Source organism: Rhinatrema bivittatum, chromosome 11 (assembly GCF_901001135.1).
Source record: "Rhinatrema bivittatum chromosome 11, aRhiBiv1.1, whole genome shotgun sequence".
Taxonomy (NCBI): Eukaryota; Metazoa; Chordata; class Amphibia; order Gymnophiona; family Rhinatrematidae; genus Rhinatrema; species Rhinatrema bivittatum.
In genome coordinates, this window is record NC_042625.1 from 81,341,498 (window position 1) to 81,360,434 (window position 18,937).

At 45.7% G+C, this 18,937-nt stretch overlaps 1 protein-coding gene across 6 annotated transcripts in view; it reads left to right on the plus strand.

The window, feature by feature from the left end:
• The first annotated feature begins 9,456 nt into the window (after positions 1-9,456).
• The window catches only part of SCMH1 (Scm polycomb group protein homolog 1), a 114,289-nt gene continuing 104,808 nt past the window's right edge, over positions 9,457-18,937 (plus strand). Inside the window, exon 1 of one of the 6 annotated variants that reach the window (XR_003859217.1) lies at positions 9,457-9,617. The gene's annotated coding sequence lies outside the window, so the exon portion shown is untranslated. Of the gene's footprint in view, positions 9,618-9,674; positions 10,401-11,235; positions 11,281-11,316; positions 11,567-18,937 lie in introns of those variants that run through there. The other 5 variants (XM_029620027.1, XM_029620022.1, XM_029620026.1 and 2 more) reach the window with 5 other exon arrangements.

Below are 18,937 nucleotides of genomic sequence, written 5' to 3' on the forward strand. Positions count from 1 at the left end.
AATCACACTGCGGTGTTCGTGCCTCAGACTTCTGCTTTTCACGGTACAATGAAGTTGCAGAGTCATCGCTCCGACCACAAGTTCGGTCACCAAAACTGCGGCATGTATAAAAGACATCTGGACTCTGCACTGTGCAGGAGCCAAGAAGCAACAGAACAGCTAACTCTCCTACCTTCAGGCGTGTAGCCCTTTTCCCCTCTGCTGAGGATGATCTGAAACTCTCTGCTAGAGATTCAGCAGCGGCCTTGCCTCAGCTTTCTCATCTGGGAGGGGGGGGGATGGGGAGTAGACAGGCAATTTGGACTCATATGCCATCATCATCTGGAGGAAGAGTGTCATATCTACTTTTCCAACTTTTCACAATCTCCACTTCCCCATATCATCCTTATTTTTGCTGTTTTCACTGCCCTGTAGCCTGAGAACTTTAATCCTGTCAGCTGGTTGTCACCAACCTGTCCAAAAGAATCTCACACTAATCCTGGTTGTCGCAATTCCATGGCTCTTTCCCATTTTCTTCTCCTCCTCCTCCTCTTTGCTGGGGATACCAATCCCAAGTTGTGCCCTTCAAGGCCACTCTCAACTATTCGACTTGCGTTAATCCGAACCCTCCCCAAGCTCATCCCTGCCCCCCCTTCCTCCTCTCTGCTTTCAACAAAGCAAGACATGTCCATCACCTCTTCACGTCTCATTCTCTCCAGTGTTTTGCTTTGACCCACTCTTGGCTTTTCCCGGAGAGCTCTACTTCAGTTGCTGCTTTCTGACATGGAGGTTGTCTGTTTTCTCACGCACTTCGCTCAGTAGGCCATGGTGGCAGTGGTGTAGGACTCCTGTTCTCCCCCTTCTGCAGGCTTCCACGCCTTCTTTCTCAATCCCATTTCTTTAATTCCTTTGAGTCTCATTCCATCTGCATGTTCACCCCAATATCAGTAGCTGTTATCCTAACTTCTCCTCCCAACCCCCCTCGATAAATCCCCCTCCTCATTCCTCACTGACTACTGGCTCTTCTTCTGCAAATCATCTTTTCTTTCCCTTATTCTTTGGGATTTTAATTTACACACCAATGACCTCTCTGACCTTTATGTCTCAAGGCTTCTTACTCTTTTACCTCCAACTAGGTTCTACCACCCCCACTCATCAGCATGCCTATTGCTTTGATCTAATTCTTTCTTCCAACTATTTTCTCCCAGGCTTCTCCACTACTCTTCTTTCCTTTTCTGACAATCACCTCAGTTTTGACTAGTCACTTATTCGCTTCTTATTTTAATGAGAAAGTGGAAAATATCTGCGGGGGTTTCCCCGCAATTCTTAGTACACTTGTAACTCCTTCTACCATAGTGGAGTCCATCTGGGACACTTTCTTGGAAGTGCCTTCTCTAGAAATACAGGCTATATTAAAAAATTAAACCCATCTTATTGTTTGCTAAACTCAATCCAAGTTAATGCTCTCACACCTAATCTCAAAAAAATGTCCTCCTCAGTTGCTGAAATAGTGAACTTACCGTTGGAGGAGGGTTGTGATGCCCAGCTCTTTAAAAATGGTCATAGTAAAACCTATTCTCAAAATTTCTCAATTAAAGTCTGCAGAACTCTCCAGATACAGGCCCACCTCTAATTTATCATGTCTTGCCAAAATAATTGAAAAATCAGTGCATAACAGTTTTGCAATTATCTAGAAGAAAACTCTTTATTACACCAAAGAAAATATGGCTTTAGAAAAAAATAGAAGTACAGAGACACTATTGTTATCTTGGTCTGACAGTATATTTCGGGGTTTTGAGTACGGTCAGTGATATCTTTTGGTATTAGACATTTCTGTGGACTTCGATACCATAGATCACAACATTTTGTTGACCCATCTGTCAGAGTTTGTTTCTTTTCTCAGTAAAAGAAAATTTGCTGATAGCATAGCCTCCAGTTGCTCCTCTTGGATAGATATCAAAATTGGGGTACTCCAGGGATCCAGTCTATCCGAAACTCTTCTTAATATATATTCCTAGCTCCCTTAGGTTTAAACTTCAGTTCTCTTTTCCCATTTCTTCATCCTTAGTCACAGCATCAAATGAGTTAGAGATATATATGACAGCTATCCTGAAATGGTTACACCACAATGGATTAGCTTTGAACTTAAAAAAAAAGCTGAAATCATCCTTATATCAAGGCAACCAAAGATTGAAGATCTACCAGTTTTCTACTTTGAGTGTAAATCCAGACAGGGGCACACGTCCTGGGTGTTGCAATAGTCTCTAGATTGTCAATGAAACATCATATACAGAACCTAGTTAAGTCCGGCTACTACAAATTAAGAAAGTTGAGAAGATTAAACTGTACTTAGAGCTGGATGATTTTAGGTTAGCACTCCAAACTGTAATTTTTGTGGGGTTGGATTATTGTAACTCCCTGTTTCTTGGAGTCCCAAATAAAAACCATCAAACCCCTTCAATTACCGCAAAACTCTTCAGTAATAATTCTAACAGGCACATGAAATATGACCATATAACCCCAGTTCTGCTCCAATTACACTGACTGCTGATACATATAGGATATTATAGAAAGTACTAACTTTGCTTCACTGCAGAATCTTTAATAGTGACATATCATGGTTAGGTGCCATATTACGTTTGTACACTCCTTCTTGAAACCTTTGATCAGCAAACAAAGCTTTGCTGTGTGTTCTAACTGTTCAACAGGCACACTATCAGTAGCTGGCCCCATCATGTGGAAGACAATGGCAGAAAACTTGAGACTAACAGCAGATAAAAATTTGTTTAAAAAAAGGGCTTAAAACCTGGTTATTCCAGCAGACATTCAGTGAGCTGCTTTCAGGCACTTAATTGAGAATTGCAGTTTGAAAGCTTTGTTTAATATTTTATTTAATACATTTCTGTTTTAAGTATGAAGTGTTGTTTTATGATACGCCAATTTTACATTATATTAGATTGGTATTTTATCTTGTCTTATACTGATGATTTATTTGAGATGATGTTATTGTTTTACTCTATTTTATGTTTATGGAATTTGCCATTATTTTATTAATATTATTTTGTGAACTGCTTTGATTGTTGAAAGTAGCAAAGAAGAAATTTTTAAATAAATAAATAAAATAAATGCTGCTGCGTCCTCTTTCCACTATTCAGAAACTATTATCCCACATTAGATTAGTACTAAATGTTAATAGAAAAAACATTAACAGATCAGCTTTCTCTTTTCAATTTCAGTTCCACCAAGCTCATTCTGGCTGATTCAGTTTGAGATCTTGGAGTAATCCTCGACAATAGATTATCAATGTCCACTCACATTAGAACAATAATTAAATCTGGATACTATACATTAAGTAGATTGAGACGATTAAACCTTTATTGGAATCTGAAGACTTTCAAACTGTCCTACAAACACTCATTTTTGCAAAAATTGATTACTGCAATGCTTTATTACTCAGGTTACCAGTTAGTTCTCTAAAGTCACTACAGTAGCTGCAAAATGCAGCAGCATGCATTTTCACTTGTAGCAACTGATTTCATCATATGACGCCAGTATTAACCCCATAACACTGGTTACCCATACAATTTTAGATCCTAATACCTAAGATCATTAACAATCAAAATACTGGATAAGAGCAACCTTACACTTATATGTTCCACGGAGAATGGCAAGATCATCTAATAAAGGTTTTATTATATATGCCATCTCTACACTATTCTCGCTTATGTGAGGTTTGTGACAGAGCTATTACTGTAGCGGATCCTAAACTATGGAATACAATGCCTGAAGCTTTAAGAATAGCTACTCATTTCAAATCATTTACACATAAGCTAAAAATATGGTTATTTAAATTAGCCTTTGACATTAAATGTTTCATTGATATTACTTTTGTATCTTATGAGTAAGGTGTTTTATTGTAAAGTTTTCTTGTAATATTGTATGTTTTTTTTAATTATTATGTGTTAATTTTTTAAACTGGCCTGATCATTATAGAAGAACGGTATATAAATACCTGTTAATAAATAAATTCCTGTGGACTTTGTGCATTCTCCTGATAATTGTATCAAGTAAGGAAATGGATGCTGTTCCATTCTAATTAAATTTTTGAATTACATACATAAAGAATTAGTGCTGTAACTTTTTTTTATTCTGCTTTTCAGCACTTCAAAACAGATTACATTAATGTTCTGTGGGTACTTTCTTATCCCTAGAGGGGTCTATAATCTAAGTTTGTATCTGAGGCAAAGGAGTATAAAGTGACTTGCCCAAGATCTGAACCCTGGTTTGTAGTCTGCTGCTCTCAACTACTCAGCGACTCCTCCACTTGTCAGGAATTACCTTATAAAGGCCAGAAAGTGATTATTTTTCCTATTTTTAGCTGTATATGCAGCAACAACAGTTTGATGATGCTAAGAAGAGCCTGCACTCCCATGACATCCGGCTGGCTTATGCTTTATCCCGCCAGCTTGAGGAGTAATTGGAAAAGGGAAAAAAATGTTTCTTTTTTACAATACCTAAGATCCATCTTCCAGATGACCCTCCTTCCACACAGGAAATAAGGAAAGAGAGCAAACCCTCAACCATTTAAGGGCCAACAGGCACAGCCAGAATATGTGGCTAAAGCGATTGCCTCCTTGCTTGAAGCTGAGCACTCTGATGTTCCTTTAACTTTATGTTTCTGTAATGGCTGTGGTCCTCTTATGCTTTTTTCTCCGCCCCCCCCCCCCCACCCCCCCAGGCAGAGGAAAGGGGAACTGGATAAAGACAACAACCTACATGGGCCCTGACCTTTACTGAGGTACTGACACGCAGACTTAAGGGAAAAAGCACAGGACGGCAAGCAGTCTTGTTTGAATTGTCAAGAAGGCTCCTCACCCCAAAAAAAATGTTGCTAGCAGAAATTTATGGGTTTTTCAGATGCTTGGTTTTGATCGATTGTAAATATTACTACTCTTAACATAGGGACTCGGGGGTAACTGCATGGAGCGGCAGTTACTTTTCTTATTTATTTATTTAGAACTTTTTCTATACCAACATTCATGAATAGACATATCACATCGGTTTACATCGAACCAAGGTTAGAAAATATATAAATTACATCGAACAATGGATATATGGAACAATGGATACATCGAATAAGGGTGACATCAAACAGGGATAGACGAGAACAAGGTTAGCAAATGTATATTACATCGAACAATGGATACATCGAACAGTGTATACATCGGATAGGGGTGACATCAAACAGGGAAAGGCAAGAACATTGGTGGACTTGGTTAACATCTTTCACCAATTGCATAACTTTAGAACGAACAGCAGTGGATAGCAAGACTAAAATGAATGCAGGTCGGTAGTTTACTGGGGCAGTTAATATATACATTGGATGCATCTAATGGCAAGAGGCTGAGGATGATGTTAAAAGGAGTTGCAAAGCTAAGGCTCACTTAGAACAAGAAGCTTAGGATCAAAAGAAATGATGCTTAAGATCAAGAACAAGTAGGCCCGCGTAAGGCCGAAAAATTAGTGTCAATGAGAGGTTGTCTGTTCTTTAGGGAAACGCTTGTTTGAAAAACCATGTCTTTAGCCTTTTCCTGAAGGTCAGAGGGCAGGGTTCCTGGCAGAGCTCTGAGGGAAGAGCGTTCCATTGGGAGGGACCAGCTGTGGAGAAGGCGTGTTTTCTTAGAGAGGACATGGGGGGAGGGGCGTACAGGGTGCCTTTGTACGCTGTTCTGATTGGTCTGGAGGAAGTGTGGTGGCGAAGAGGAATATTAAGCTCAAGGGATGTTTGGTTGTGAATGGTCTTGTGTATCATCGTGAGAACTTTGTGAAGGATTCTGAATTTAATGGGGAGCCAGTGTAAATTCTTAAGAATGGGCGTGATATGTTCTCCTTTGCTGGTGTTGGTCAGGATCCTTGCTGCGGTGTTCTGTAACATCTGTAGAAGTTTAATGGTGTTTAATGGGAGGCCAAGGAGGAGGGAGTTGCAGTAGTCGACCTTTGAGAAAAAGGTGGCTTGGAGCACTGTCCGGAAGTCGTGTAAGTGTAGGAGGGGTCTCAGCTTCTTTAGGATTTGTAGTTTGTAAAAACATTCCTTTGTGGTGTTGTGGACGAATTTTTTTAGGTTCAGCCGGTTGTCCAGAATTACTCCCAAGGTCTCTCGCATGGCTAATGGGGGTCATTAGGGTTGTGGGGAGATGGTTGAATGCTAGGTCGTTGTCATCCTGAGCGATGAGCAGGAGCTCAGTTTTAGTTGTTTTAAGTATTGAGACTGGAGAGAAGGTGGTTGATGGACTGGAGGCAATTATTCCAGAAGGTGAGGGTTTTTGTGATAGATTCTGTGACCGGAATGAGAATCTGCACATCGTCGGCGTAAATATAATGGGTTACCTTTAGATTTACGAGGAGTTGGCAGAGGGGGAGGAGATAAATGTTGAAGAGGGTAGAAGAGAGCGAGGATCCTTGTGGTACGCCAAGAGTTGATCTGTAAGGGTGAGACACTTTGTTATTTATTTTAACCTTGAAGTTCCTGTTGCTGAGGAATGACTTGAACCAGCTGAGAGCTGTTCCAGAGATGCTGATGTCAGACAACCGGCTGATTAGAATGGAGTGATTCACTCCACTCTTTTCTTGAGAGAAACATGGGGGTAACCTGCATGGAGCGGCAGATAGGAAGCGTGCGATAACCATAGCCGGACCGAACTGTTGGAACAATATGATACCGGAGTTATGGCAAGAAACATGCCCAATAAAATTTAAGCAAAAACTGAAAACATGGCTTTTCCTACAAGCTTATACTTAACCCTTACACTCTCCTCTCTCCCTTACTCCTACAGCCTTGCCCACTAATGTACTTAAATGTACATCCCCTATTTCTTTCTCACCACACCTAACTTTTTGTTGGCAATTATTCATATCGATTGTACATCGATTGTATATCAATTGTATTTAAGACTTCTATCCCATTTCTTTCTCTCATACCCAGCTTTTCTCTTTTCCAATTGTGTTTTATAAAATTCATTCTATTTATTTATAGACTTATAAATTCAGTGAGATAACAATTTGCTTTGTACCACTATATTATTTTTCCCTTTCATTGTTCCACTGTTCTCTCCCCTCCTCCCCCCAGTTAACAAGTTTATTGTAAAGCACTATTGCATATGTTTGTTAACAAGTTTATTGTTTATTGTAATTGTTTATTGTTTTTTGTAAAGCACTGTTGCACATGTTCGTTCTATTTGGCACAGCTGCAATGTTTCTGTTAATTGTGAACCGATGTGAGGTTACTAAACAAATGTTGGTATATAAAAACTGCAAATAAATAAATAAATAAATACTAACATAAAAAGCTTGCTGGGCAGACTGGAAAAGGCCATCTGGTCCTTTTCTGCCATGATTACTATAGTGAGAGAGGCCTGGGCTATTGAGATTAGCCCTGGGGACTGTGTGGCCCCTTAATTCTGGCTGTAAACCAAAGAGGGGGTTACACATGTTTCTATTTCTTCTTAATGTCTGTCTGTGATCTGCATGTGTGACCGAGCTGAGGTATTTTGCTAGCAGGTAGTTTTTTATAACAATCTATAACAACCTGGCCTGTTCTGTTTTCCTAATAGGAGATGTACTGATGTTTTAGAGCCTGGTGTACTATTTGCAGTGTTGCAGGGTTACTGTTTGAGTACTGACAGTTATGGTAAGGAAGATTGTTTATACTGTAATTGTAACGCAGTTTGTTCATGGCTGTCTGTGGGTCAAGGCCATAACTAACACACTTTAAAATAGACCTAATAGCATATAAGTTTCAAGTATCTTTTGTGTAGGGTCTTCTGGTTGCACCACAACAGTACATGTAAATATAATATATGTGTGACATTTTTATCTCATAAACTGTACTTTGAATATCTCTTTTCCATGTAAAATCTCCCTTTTGGGGTTAGGAAAGAGGTTAATAAGAAATGTTTACAATGAAAAAAATAAATGCATAATTTCTAATAAAAACAAAAAATAAAAAAAATAAATGCATAATTTTTGTGTGTGGGGAGGGGAGATGGGGCAAAAGGTTCACCTCACACATCTAATACTCTTGCACCAGCCCAGAGAGAGTGTGCCACATACAGACTCCCACCATTCACCTAGCTCCTGCTTCCCCTGGAGGCAAATGCTGAGGAAGGGTGGGAGGCAAGGGGTAGGGCTCCTGGGAGTGCGGCAGGGTCAGGTCCATTAGGAAAACTTAGGCAGTCGCCTATGGCGCCGACCCTTAGGAGCTCACAGCAAAGAGGAGTAGAGATTCGTTGGGATGCAAGCAGGGCTTGAGAAATATACAGTGGACGGCATGAGCGAGGTAGGAAGAGTCGGGCCCGAGACCAGTGGGGGCGCAGTGCAAACGAGAGGGGGAGCGGGCACAAGACAGAAGTTACTTAGGGCGCCTACTACCCTTGCACTGGCCCTGGGCAGGGTTGCCAGCTTCCTAGAGATAACACTGACCTACTATCTGCCACTCTCCAGGGCAGGAACTCTGACCCTTTCTCAGTAGGGCCAGACTCCAGGGGGGATTTCACGCATACCTTGGCCCTCTTGGTGATTTCACCTGTGTCTAGGGTTGCTAACTGGCTCCAGATATTCAGGACAGGTTGATCCAGTCCTGGTTTTACTCTCCTGCATTCAGGTACTTATAGTCTTGATTTTCTTAGGGAATGCAATAGGGAAATTAGAATAAGTACCAGCATGCAATGGGGGTACAACCAGTACTGAATAGACCTGTCCTGAAAATCTGGAGCCAGTTGGCAACCTTATCTGTGTCCTACCTTGGGAGAGGAGGAGGGTGCCATTTCATCCTTCACCTCAGGCAGCAGATTGTCTTGAGCCTCCCCTGAGAGAGAGAGAGAGAGAGAGAGACTGACCGAGAAAGTGAAATCGAGAATAAATAAAAGCCAGACAGAGAATGTGAGAGAAAGATTTAGATTGAGGCAGAAACTGTTTTTATCACGTGTTAGTTATTGGAAAAAAATAATACAAGGTAAACCTTATAAAAACAGAATGAGGAGGAGACAGCACAGTAATTATTGGCGCAGAAGAGTAAAAAGCTAGTATTAGGCCTGGCCTAAGGAAGTGTTTCCCCACAGAAAGGATGGTGGATGCATGGAACAGTCTCCTTGTGCAAGCGGTGGAAAGGCGCTCAGTGTCAGAATTCAAGAAAACATCGGACAAGCAGAGTGATAGGAAGCGACTATAAAGCGAACGGGAAATGTGGATGGGCAGTGGGCTCTGTCCTCATGCTCTCTTTCTGTGTTGTATCTATAAAGAATCCTGAATCTTGCAGTCACTGTATGTGTAAATGAGCGGATAGAGAGATGTACGCGTGCAGCGTGATATGAAGCGAGCATACAAATAGCACTTCTGTGTGCGTGTGCACGACACGGAAATAGCACGCTGACCATAAAGCGGCGCGCGGCTCAGTTCCTTAGCACAGGCACGAGGGCGCTCGAAGAAACGTCTTCAGCGCGCGCCCGCTTCCCGGTCCGCGCGTGCGCGGTGGCCTGCGCCCCCCCCCCCCCCCCTCCCGTCAGCGAGCGGGCCGCGGGCATTAGTCGGAGGAGGCGGCGGCGGTTGAGGCTAAGGCTGAGCCTGAGCCTCGAGCGCGGGAGGTGAGAAGTGGCCGGCTTGGCTTCCGTTGTCCCGCCTCCCTTCACATCTCACGCCCGTGCGGACAGGGACGCCACCGAGCGCTGCTGTCTCTGCCTCTTTCTCGGAGCCGGCTGTGGCCTCCGCCGAGGAGAGGCCCCGGCTGGAGAGCGAGGCAGGCCGGAGGCAGACCCGGCGGGTGGGGTGGCTGGGGTAGCAGGAGAAAGACGGACAGGCAGAAAGCGAGAGCGAGCCCGTGAGAGGGAGAAAGGCAGGAACAGGAGGGAAAGAGACAGAGCCCTATTACACGGCCTTGCCCAGACCCTCAAAGCGCTCTCTTTCTTTCCTGGCCTTTGCTGTGCACCTGAGGGTTAACCCTTGGGTCCCAGTCCTGGACATGTTCCTCTATAATGTGGAAGTGGGGGAACCCCTGTGGGAGAGATAATTGTGCGATTTGCTTTTATGCTCTGTAGTTTCATGGTCAAAGCATGGCTGCATTTGTTTTAAACGTTGTTTTGTTTTTGCTGTCTGTGTAGCCTTTGCTGCACTACCATAATTATGGGGCTAACACACCTTCTTTGTTAATTTTGATTTTCACTTGTATGTTGAAAATCTGAGAGGGTATTGGGCAAGACAGGATCAGACTCCCAATCTCTTTTGGTCTGCCAACTTTCAGAAGAATTGGCTGCGTGGTTTTGATATAGCCAAGAATGTATTTATATTGTGCATGTACTACAGTATATTCAGCATGTGTCCCGACACTGTCCTCGTTGCATCCGGTGTTACTGTGTATTAGTATTTCTCAGGTTAGTGTCTCTGGATGGGTTTGTTTTGCACATGTCATATCATCACAAAAATGAGCCTGACCCTTAAGCTAGGGGTATGCTTTGTACGATGTTAGTCTCTCAAATTTATTTTTAGTGCTCTTCTTTAATATTTAAATTGTGCTAAAGATAGCTTTCTTATGGTACTTGTAAAGTGTAATATTTTCAGGTAACATACTCACATTTTCTTGGATGCTTTTTGTTCAGACTAATGGTGCCAAAGACAATTGCTACCATTTTTATATCTTGGGTAGTGATCTGCCAGTGTGACTTTATTAATTTTGTTTGTTGTTATCAAGAGACTATCACCAACTATTATCTAGTGAGTGAGACTCTCTTATAAAATATTTTAGCAAGGAGCTCCTGGGAGACTGCTCCAGCATATTGCTAAGTATCTGAACACTGTTTGATGTGGTGATATATTTCTATAATGCTAACAATGATCCCAGTTATATGCTAGAGAATGGTCAGTAGTGTTTTCCATGTCCCCAGTACTGTGTGAGGTATTGCTGTGTTTCCAGAGTGCCAACATCGCCTTATTTACTGAACATGAGGGTATGAAATATCCAGGTGTTAGGTCGCCACTAATGAATGAAAATTGCATGCCGCCTCCTCACTTGCTAATGCTGTACTAGCAAGTGAGTGACAGCAAGTCACAGGAGCTATAAGGAAGTGCTTCTATTAAAAGCTGCATCTTCTCCTTCCTTCCACAGTCTATTGGTTAACAGCAGTGCTCAAAACCAATGGATCGCAAGAAGAGGCAAGTGCAGCAGTACTCATGGGATGTGCTTCCTGTCTTCCCTTTTCCCACGGCCTGCTCGCCCTGTCTCTTTGGTTTGGCTTGGCTTGTCGGAGAGCGAAGGTGGGGGAAATGGAGGAGAGAGAGAACAAAGGGAAGGAGGTAGGGAGGTGGGTCTTGGTACTGTATAGCAGTGTGACACACAATGAGAGAGGATTAAAAGCAGACCTGTAGTGGGCAAGGGAAATTATGGCGTGAAAGGATGGGAGAAATGTTGCTGGAGAGGCAAGAGAGAAGATGGAGAGGGAAAAATCTGGGAGAGAAAGGAGACAGGAAGTTACACACTCTTTTCTGGGATGCATGAGTATGTCAGATATCACTTTGCTTGCAAATGGGTATCACCAGCAAGGTAGGTCTCTGTTTTCTTCAACTTAACTTGTTGGTTGGTACCTAGCTAAATGAAAGTCACACTGCTGCCTACAATAGTGATTTGTGGCACTATTGTATACTAGAATCTGCTGATTGAATTTCTTGCTCCTTACCCTGTCCTCCTTACTGTCAGTCTTAGGATGAGCAAGTATGGTGACTGTAATTGTGTGTTTTTTATAATTTCATACTCTTCTATATGCACTATTGTATTTATGTTAAAAGCCCTTGATGGAGATTTGCTTTGTGAGCTGAAAAGCTGCAGGCCCTCCTCAGCACGTTAATAGATGGGAGGGAGGAGCCATATGGGGCATAATGGGTGAAAGGTGAACATATGGAGGGGATTGGCCCACTGGACCCTTTTATTTTTTAATGTTTGATTTCTGATGACAGTACTACTTAGCAGTTATCTGGCTACTCAAGGCTGGATAAATAAAAAAAAACGTAGCTGGTTATATTCACACATGGCTGGTTATGTTTTTTTGTTGTTCAGCTTATGTAGCGGGATAACTTTGGGCCTTTTATCCCACTGCATATATGGGACAAATTATCCAGCTAACTTTAGCTGGATAAACTTATCCACTAACTAGCCTATTGAATTTGGATGTCAGAGTACCTCCCAAGAAAGAGATCTAGGCATCATAGTGGATAACACATTGAAATTATTGGCTCAGTGTGCTGCGGCAGTCAAAAAAGCAAACATAATGTTGGGAATTATTAGAAAGGGAATGGTGAATAAAACGGAAAATGTCATAATGCCCTGGTGAGACCACGCCTTGAATACTGTGTACAATGCTGGTTGCCGCATCTCAAAAAAGATATAGTTGCACTGGAGAAGGTACAGAGAAGGGCAATCAAAATGATAAAGGGGAATGGAACAGCTCCCCTAGGAGGAAAGACTAAAGAGGTTAGGATTGTTCAGCTTGGAGAAGAGACGGCTGAGGGGGGATATGATAGAGGTGTTTAAATTCATGAGAAGTCTAGAACGGGTAAATGTGAATCGGTTATTTACTCTTTCGGATAATAGATGGACTAGGGGGCACTCCATGAAGTTAGCACGTGGCACATTTAAAACTAATCTGAGAAAGTTATTTTTCTTCAACGCATAATTAACCTCTGGAATTTGTTGCCAGAGGATGTGGTTAGTGCAGTTAGTGTAGCTGGGTTTAAAAAAGGATTGGATAAGTTCTTGAAGGAGAAGTCCATTACCTGCTATTAATTAAATTGACTTAGAAAATAGCCACTGGTATTACTAGCAACAGTAACATGGAATAGACTTAGTTTTTGGGTACTTGCCAGGTTCTTATGGCCTGGAATGGCCACTGTTGGAAACAGGATGCTGGACTTGATGGACCCTTGGTCTGACCCAGTATGGCATGCTCTTATAAGAAGAAGACCTGGGCCGGGGGAGATGGTGAAGAAACACTATAGGTAGAGAAACACAGAGGACAGATGAAGAGGAATGTGAGCAGGGAAAGTTTTTGAGCTGGTGAGCTCTATTCAAACAGGGCTGGTTTTCTGGATTTCTATAATGAATATTTGAGAGAGATTGCATACATTTAATGTGAGAACCAGTTTTATTTTCATAATTTGACTGTCCTGAAAACCAGACTGGCTTGTGGTGCTCAAGGACTAGAGCTAGCCATTCCTGCTGGTATCTGGAACTTCTAGTCCATTTGATAGCCATTTTTCCAGATAACTGGAATAAAGATCAGTTAACTCCCATATTAGTAATCACAATTTGTACAAGAAAGAAACGGAGTATTTTTTTTTGTCTTTGTATATGAGATTTTTTGGGGGTAGTGATTATTGAATCATCGAGCTCAGCAATTTTGGCACCTTTTTGCCTTTTATATGATAACTTTGTGTGTGTGTATATGTGGGTTGTCTATTTTCAAAAATTTTCTGTTTGCTTTCCTTGAATATTTTGATTGCTGATATTGTGACTTGGCTAATATTAGCTATTTGTTGAGATTGCTTTCAATACCACTTGCACTTTCTTCTTGAAATAGTTAATGTGATTGTGGTGTTCTTTTAAATGCCAGTCTTTTCAGGCTTTACCTGTATTTTGTCCTGTTGGAGTATAAAACTTTTTTTTTCTTGCCTGTGTACTTCTTGACTCAGACATGGCACATACTTGGTTCTGGCAGTATAGGTTTGACTCTTGCAATGTATTTGGAAATCTTCTCCTGTACCAGGGAAGGGAGTTTGAGGAGAACCTGTGGGAGCCTAGCACTGCAGTCCTGAATTTCCTTGGGCTGGCAGAAATAATCTGAATTGGCGGTTTGCAGCAGTGCTAGACAGGTGCAGGATTCCTGAAGAGTTAATTATTTTGTGATAAGTTGTTGGCCTACTGTCTGCCTGAAGCAGCTGCAGGGTATGTCTCAGTGCTGACTTACATGCCATGCCCTAGGCTGGTCCTTGCCAGCCTGAATTTTTCTTGGTGGTACATATGAGATAAGTGTGTTTTTGAAGCCTATAAAGTCAAGAGAACTCTTGAGAGGGGTGTGTTCCAGTTTTGGCTCTAGTGCTGCTTGTGTAATCCTGGGCAAAAATGTTTTCATGGTTGTAACTGGGAAGTAATAAAGATAATGTTGCATTTTACCTTTGCCTCCATCTTACAGCACACAACTGCAAGAACTTCTTGCTAAGCCATATGCTTTGTACATTTTGTAATTCGTGTACCATATCCTGGTTTAGGGCACCATAGACGCATCAAAACAAGTGAATGATTTCCCACACAGTTTTGTTTTTTTTCAAAGGGGTTAACTATTGGCTCCATACACCTCCCTTGTGTACTTGACATTTAAAATAATATTCATCCAAATAAGTGGATAAAACAAAACATACATAACAGAATACAACTAAAATCTAAAATAATGTAACACGAAATTAAATCATCAACTACATACTATTGGTGATTCAATATATAAGGTGGTGCTGAAAATGATCATTCCCTGTACGTACCAGGATCAGTCCAGATGGTGGGTTATGTCCCCCGTCCAGCAGATGGAGTCAGAACACAAACTTCTGGGGGAGGTGCTATATAAGACCACCTCCCTTGTCTCAATACTCAGTATCGTTCTGACTCCAGCAGATGGTAGCAGGGGACCCGCAGTTTCCCAGCACAGTAGCTTAGTGGGTTCTAGGCTTGTACTCTGTCTCTTTTCTTGGAGGGATCAAGTTTTATAGGGGGGAAAAAAAAAAGGCAGAAGCAGTTTTCTTGTCAATTTAGTTCAGCTCAGGAGAGTTCCAGTTCGGGCTCTCTCCCCCCCCGCCCCCCCCAAGGCACTTGCTGACAGGCCTGTTCCTGTGTTTTTCCCTCTGTCTTTCCTAATCCTGCTGTCCGGGGGTAAGTTTGTGTTTTCTTCCGTTTTGATTTACAGGTTTCCCTCCCTCCTTGCGCCTGACCGCCGGGGTGCACGTTAGAGGCTCTAACCTCACCTCCCCCCCCCCCCCCCCCCCCCAAATGATCGCCGACCCGCGGCCCCGCAACGTGACATTCCCCGGGGCTGCTCTCCGCCGCGACGTCCGATTTCCCCGGCGGTCCTTTCTCGCCGGGTCGGTGGTGTTTGTGGGCGGTCCGTTTTTGCGGCTTGGCCTCCAGGCGCTGAAGAAAAAGCCCGCACTTTCCACCCCCCCCTTGCTCTCAGGATGCCGCGGTTGGCGGCATGCACTGCATGCGGACGACTTGGGGGGGCCGGCTTTCGCGGGAGGGGCTATGCATGAGCTGCCTCCCCGATGGGGAAGGCTGCTCCCAGCAGGGGGATGCGGCTGGAGCCCGTGGACAGGACCGTGCTTATCGTCAGCGGCAAGCCCCCGTTCCCGCTGAGCGCGGGAACGGCAGCCATCTTGTTTTCGGACGTCGAGGATGCCGACTCTCAGGGGGAGGACCCGGAGGCTCCGATACCGGCGCTGCCACCCATTTTGGCTCCGTTTTCAGAGTCGGAGCCACGTTCTCGCACGGAGGAGGCTCCAGCTTGCCCCCCCCTAGGGGGTTCCAGCGTTTTCACCTGAATTTGAGGTTTTGATGCATAATGCCTTCCTGCAGAGCATGGCCCAGCCTTTGGATGTCGCCACGGGACCCCCACCTCCCAAGTTGGCGTGCACGGCCCCACTCCCGGGAGGGGACCCCTCCCAGGGCAGCACCCAGCAGGGCGGAAGATTGCCAGATCCAGCCTGGGATCAACCCGAGGCACCCCAGAGGTATCCCGCAACCCCGGTCAGTGACCCGATTCCTGACCCGTCCGGGGACGATCCCATCTTAGGGGCCCAGATGGAAGGCGATGACCCTCGGGTCCTCCGCATCTTCCAGCAGGACGAGCTGGACGGCCTAATCCCGCATATTCTACAGGAAATGGACATCGATGTTCCCCCGGGGCCTGACCCCAAGGTGAAGAAGGGAGACCCTCTCCTGGCGGGGTTGTGACCGCTGGCCAGGGCCTTCCCTACCCATCCCACGTTTTTGCAGTTAATTTCCAGAGAGTGGGACTCCCCTGAGGCCACCTTAAAGGTCAGCAGAGCGATGGAAAAGCTCTACCCCCTCCCGGAGGAGTTCCTCGAGCTGCTCAAGGTTCTGGCGGTGGACTCAGCGGTCACTAAGCGTACCACCATTCCGGTCACAGGTGGCACAGCGCTGAAGGATATTCAAGACAGAAAGTTGGAGGTTTACTTCAAAAGGATCTTTGAGGTGTGAGCTCTAGGAGTCTGTGCGGCCATCTGCAGCTCACTGGCACAAAGGGCAGGGCTTCGCTGGGTCCAACAGCTTCTCACCTCCCAGGATCTGCCGGCAGCAGAGGCCCAACAGGCAGACAGGCTGGAGGCTACGATCGCCTACGGAGCAGATGCTCTATATGATCTTCTCCGGGTCCTTTCCCAGTCTATGGTGGCGGCGGTCTCGGCCCGTCGTCTCCTGTGGCTTCGCAACTGGTCGGCGGATGCCTCTTCCAAGTCTCGCCTGGGGTCGCTCCCGTTCAAAGGCATGTTTCTTTTCGGGGAGGATCTGGACCAGATCATCGTCTCTCGGTGAAAATGCTGTTCACAGACTACCGGAGGATCGTTCTCGTTCCTAGAGATCCTTTAGTTCCTCCAGAAACCGGTTTCGGTCTCGGCGTTGGTTTCGGAATACCAGGCAACCGACTCCACGGACACCGTCCTCCCGCTCGCATACCTGGAACCTGTCCTTTCGAGGGCGCAGACCCGGCAGGGATGGGCCGGGACATACCGCTTCCTCAAAACCAGCCCAATGATTCCAGGCCGACCCCTGCGGCGTTCCCCAGGATAGGGGGCTGGATTGTGCTCTTCTACTAGGAGTGGGTCCACGTCGGATCAGTGGGTCTTGGATATTCTAAAACGCGGCTACGCCTTGGATTTTGTCCGCGACCCCAGGGACAGGTTCATCTTCTCTCCATGCGGATCCCTTCTCAAACAACGGACTGTTTGTCAGACTCTCGACCGCCTCCTTTCGCTGGGGGCAATAGTCCCAGTTCCCACCACCAACTTGGGTCGGGGCCACTATTCCATCTATTTCGTGGTTCCCAAAAGGGAGGGCAACTTCCGTCCTATCCTGGACCTCAAGACAGTCAACAAATCCCTCAGGGTTCCACGGTTCCGGATGGAGACCCTCCGCTTGGTCCTGGCCGCAGTGCACCAGGGAAATTCTTGGCTTCGTTGGATCTCACGGAAGCGTACCTTCACATCAACGCTTCTTCCGCTTCAAGATTCTAGGGCAACATTTTCAATTCCAAGCCCTCCCTTTTGGCTTGGCGACAGCTCCACGCGTCTTCACGAAGGTCATGGTGGTGGTGGCGGCTGCTCTACGCAGGGAAGGAATCCTAGTTCACCCCTACCTGGGCGACTGGCTCATACGGGCGAAATCCCTAACCCAGGGCTATCGGGCGGTCGACAGAGTGGTGCGCCTGCTCCAGTCCCTGGGGTGGGTCAACAACTATTCCAAGAGCAGCCTCATCCCATCCCAGTCACTGAATTTCCTGGGAGCGCACTTCGACACAAAGGAGGGCAAGGTTTTCTTGAAGCTGGAGCGGGCCCTGGCACTGCACGATCAGGTTCATCTTTTCTCTGTGCTCTCTTCACCCACAGTGTGGGATTATTTACAGGTCCTGGGAACCATGGCCTCCACCATCGATCTGGTTCCGTGGGCTTTTGCGCATTTGCGTCCTCTCCAGAAAGCTCTTCTCTCTCGCTGGAAGCCGGTGTCGCGGGATTTTCAGGCTGTCCTTCTGATCCCACTGGCAGCACTGACCAGCCTCCTCTGGTGGCTGGACCCTCGCCACTTGGCCCGGGGCGTCCCCCAGGAAATGCCGGACTGGGTGGTGGTCACCACGGACGCCAGCCTCTTGGGCTGGGGTATGGTATGCCAGTCAAGTACGACACAGGGTCTGTGGACGCAGGAGCAAGCGCAATGGCCAATAAACCGTCTGGAGACCAGAGCGGTCCGCTTAGCATTGAAGGCTTTCCTCCCCCTGGTCCGCCATCGGGCGGTCAGAATCCTCTTGGACAGCGCGACCACGGTGGCATACATAAATCGCCAGGGAGGCACGAGGAGCTAGCAGGTCTCCCTAGAAGCGGACAAGCTGATGCAATGGGCGGAGCGACACTTGCTTCACCTTGCAGCCTCACACATTGCGGGAGTGGACATCGTTCAGGCGGACTTCCTAAGTCGACAACACATAGACCCCGGAGAGTGGGAACTCTCGGACGACGCAATGCGTCTGATCGTCCGTTGAGGGCCCTCCCGGATGGACCTCATGGCCACCGCTGGCAATGCGAAGGCTCCTCGCTTCTTCAGCCACAGAAGGGAGCACAGAGCGGAGGGATTCTCCTATATGTCTTCCCTCCGTGGCCTCTGGTGGGCAAGGTAATCCGAAGAATAGAGGGTCACCAGGGACCAGTGGTTCTGGTCGCACCGGAGTGGCCCCGTCGGCCGTGGTTCGCAGACCTGCTCCACCTCGCGGAGGAGGGCCCCCTCCACCTAAGTCACCTCCCACACGTACTCAGGCAAGGACCAATATTTTTCGAGGCGGCAGATCGCTTCTGTCTTGCGGCTTGGCTTTTGAGAGGCGCAAGCTAAGACGTCGTGGGTACCTTGAGGCGGTGATATCAACTCTGATGCGAGCTCGTAAGACATCCACTTCCGTGGCTTTTGTTCGCGTGTGGAAGGTTTTTGAGACATGGTGCATGTCACATTTCATTCAGCCAACCCGTGTCTCGGTTGCGCAGATTCTCTCGTTCTTGCAGGCTGGCCTGGATAAGGGGCTGGCTTATAACTCCTTGCAAGTTCAAGTTGCGGCCTTGGACGCCTTTCTTCGCCATGTGAATGAGTCTCTGCTCTCCT